This window comes from Gopherus flavomarginatus, chromosome 2 (assembly GCF_025201925.1).
Source record: "Gopherus flavomarginatus isolate rGopFla2 chromosome 2, rGopFla2.mat.asm, whole genome shotgun sequence".
NCBI lineage: Eukaryota > Metazoa > Chordata > Testudines > Testudinidae > Gopherus > Gopherus flavomarginatus.
In genome coordinates, this window is record NC_066618.1 from 170,109,887 (window position 1) to 170,113,449 (window position 3,563).

The 3,563-nt window shown below is 45.4% G+C and overlaps 1 pseudogene; it reads right to left on the reverse strand.

The window, feature by feature from the left end:
- Positions 1-2,658: 2,658 nt before the first annotated feature.
- Positions 2,659-3,224, reverse strand: LOC127044685 (C-type lectin domain family 2 member B-like; annotated as a pseudogene).
- Between the last annotated feature and the right edge of the window lie 339 nt (positions 3,225-3,563).

Genomic DNA, 3,563 nt, shown 5'->3' on the forward strand with positions numbered 1-3,563 from the left:
TAATTCAAGGGACTTTATATTAGTTTAGTCCCTTAAAGGCAGCATTTTAATAGCATAATAGGGTTATAATAGTAGTGTATAGAAAAATCAGAGAGTGAGCCTCAGGGGGGTTAGTGGAAAATTAGTTTTTCTTACTTTGCTATATGTTAGTATGATTGAGGCCTACTGTCTTGATGTAATTATTAGCTTGATTAAGACCTGGCTTTTGGGCCTGGGGTTATTTTTCTTTATCAATTCCCTCCTTTGTTTGCTGTTAGTGGGCCCCCCACATCAGCAAACACTTCATCAATATCTGATAGGGGGATATTCATAAGTTCCTGGGCAATCTGTTCGATTGTTTCCTGATCCACTGTTTCTTGGCCAGGGTTACCTTCCTGGGGAGTGTTGGAAGGGGTCTGAATGTTATCAGTGAGGCTAGTTCTGAAAGTAACACAAATATCATTATTAACGTTGGTGGGTGTGTAATACGGTTCGGGTCTGACAGGGTGAAGAGAAACCAATTGTGGCGGGGGATAGGAACGGGAAGGAGTGTTAGGGCAAGTACAATGTGACCAGCAATTACAGCAACACCAACAGCAAATACATACAAAGGCAATTGTACCAATGATGAAAAGAAGCCATACATACCAAGGGTGTTTTTGGGGTGATTGGAAACTTTTTGTGAATTGACACAGAACATCACCCTTAACACAGAGGGTAGAGACTAAATGAACCGTTTGGAGGGCATTTAAAGCTTCCTGGTAAACAGTTTCTAAATAGTGAATTTGGGTTTGTAAATGTGAAATAGATTGAATTTCTGGTAGGAGGGATAGCAATGAGTGAAATCGGTCAGGGACAACAGAGGTCCAGTCGAAGGGAACCTGGAACTTTAAATAAACCTGATAGTTTTTTTTTTTTTTTTTTTTTTTTTTTTTGCGGGCCAGTAAATGTTGTGAATGCCTGAGCTAGTGTGGAGATTAAAAGCCACATCATGTATGATTGAGGAATTAACATGGACGCAACTGCTGTTAGCAGATAGTAGGTCATGGGAAGCTAGGTCTTGTAAAGTACCAGGGCCTTCCCAACATACTCGGTGGTGAACAGTTACTACCTCTCCTGGGTGTAGTTTTCTAAAGCATTGTAGTTGCGGGGGCTGCAAAGGCCAATAGGTCCAGAGATTACCTAGACCTATTCAAAGGTTAGGGGTTATAGCCGGGGCACCAATTAAGAAGCGGTTAGGACCGCCAGGAGGTTTAATTTCCCAAACATTTCGATGAATTACCCAGTCCCACAAACAACCACCCCAAGGGCCCGGAAGGATACGGTAAGTGGGGGCCCAAAATCCTTTCACGGGTCCATAAGCCCGGAAGGAACATTGTGAGCGCCAACATCTCCACTTAGAGAACTTCCACGTAAGCCTCCATGGCCACAAATCGAGGGGGATACCAGATGCATTAGTAAGGGCAGTGGGCCAGCGCTGCTGTTCAAGGTCCTTGCATAAAGAGAAAAGAATAGTATTGAGATAGTCCTGTACTTCTGAACATGCTTGATCCCACTGCAATGCCTTTCCTGACGTAGCAACCTGGTGGATCATTTGGGTGAGTAGGGTCTGGGTAACAACGCTTAGTGCCGAAATAGTGTGGAGTGCGCCTATACCGGCCTTCTCCTCAGTAATTTGAGCTCCGGAAATAAACCCCTGAGCTTGGTCTAATTGTCCCAGATGACTTTCATGTTCCTGCGTTTTGTATATAGTCCAGGCTGATGCTGCAGTGTTAGCACCATGCAGCAGAGTGTCAACAATATCCCTTCTTTTTTTTCCTACTCTCTGCAAGTTTAGCCTGTTGCTCCAACAGGCGTATAGCAGCACCCTTAGAGCAATTAGAATAAGTACTTGTAATTTGGAAATGGGTGAGGGGTATGGAGAAATGGACAGTTCCCAAGGTAGCATTTAGGATTGTCCATCTGAACCCTGATAAATGAGGGTTTTCAGTAGGCTCATACCATAATTGTTGGTTCTGAACCTGAATGCCTTCTTTGGCCAGGGTGATATTAATTGAGTGTGAAGGGGTATATTGAAGCAATGTACAGGACAGATTTGCAGTAATGGGAATGTCCTGGGCACAAACAAACCCTACAGTGGCTAAACACATTTTGTTAACGGTGACATTAGTTATGGTGGCATGAGTGACTACAAAACATTCGGGACCCTTACCATAAAGAGGCCAGCATGTACCTGGGACTAGTACAAGATCTATATCATGGTCAGTGTCCCATGTATCTATGAAAATGTTAGATTGGTCAGGCTCTCCTGTATAATTAATATAAGAGGTTACATTACGATAACTAAGATACACCATACCAAATGCATTCCACTTAATATATCGTTCATATACCTGACCCTGCAAAGAGAAAATTAACTTGGTTAGACAATAAGAAAATAAATCACCAGTGGAAGAGGGTCTAGGCCACTGTCTAACAGTCGAGGTCTTGGGTAAGTATGGATCCGTCTGGGACTCGGGTCGGGTACGACTGTTCGAGATATTAATAGATGGGGTTACTATGGGAGGATTACTCAGAGGAGGGACCGTGGGGGGAACAGGGGAGGTGTGGGGGTGGTTTAATAATTCTGGAATAATGTGACATGGCCAGGGGACCTGACCTGGGCGGCATTGACCTGCACTAGGGATAAATCCCGTCGGGTTTGCTGCAGATCCAGTAGCGCTTTGTGGAGCACCACGATGAAGTGGCAAAGTCGTCGCTTAGGTACGCACAGTCGCCTTCTCCTCTTATCGTAAACAGGTTGTTGAACTGTTCGCCATTCACCCATTGCCAGAGCTGCGCTGATACTTGCTTCAGGCCAATCCAGAACTCAGAGACGCCTTTATATCGCATAACGAAGTCCAGGTCTTTTCGGTGTTGATCTTAGCCAGGGAGGCATTGAGTGAAGAGCAGAGGCTCTGGCTGGAGTCCCAGGTCCCCTCGGCATCAGAGAAATAATAGCAATTCCCTTTAAACCCGACTCAGCCATCTGGGCAGCAGGCACTGGGGCGTTTTGCACTTAGCTGGGCTGGGGTGTAGACAGGAGGCAGCTTGGATTCGGGTGGAGATTTCACAGGCAAAAGTATCATGAGAACTACAACAATCACAACAACGGCTGCGAGTACAACACTGATGATCAGCAGGACTTTCCACCCAACAGCTGTCCTGTGAACCATGGGACCCACGCCTTTTGTCACTTCTCCTCTCTCACCAAGACAGATGAACGCTGGGGTACAGGCCCTGGGCTTTGATCAGTTCTTTTTGCAGTGAGATACGTGTACCCAATTTGGGAGTTCTTGGCACTTTACTGCAGTATGGGTGGTTAGTAAGACCTGGAATGGACCTTTCCACCTGGGCTCCAAGGCGGATTTTCGTTGGAATACCTTACAGCAAACCCAGTCGCCAGGTTTCAAAGGATGGCATGCAGTCTCAGCTGGATTGGGTAGGGCACTTTGGACCTGTGAATGGATAAATCTAACATGTTTCATTAGCGCTTTGCAATACTCTAGTACTCTTTCATCACAGAGGTGCAAAATTTGGGTGTT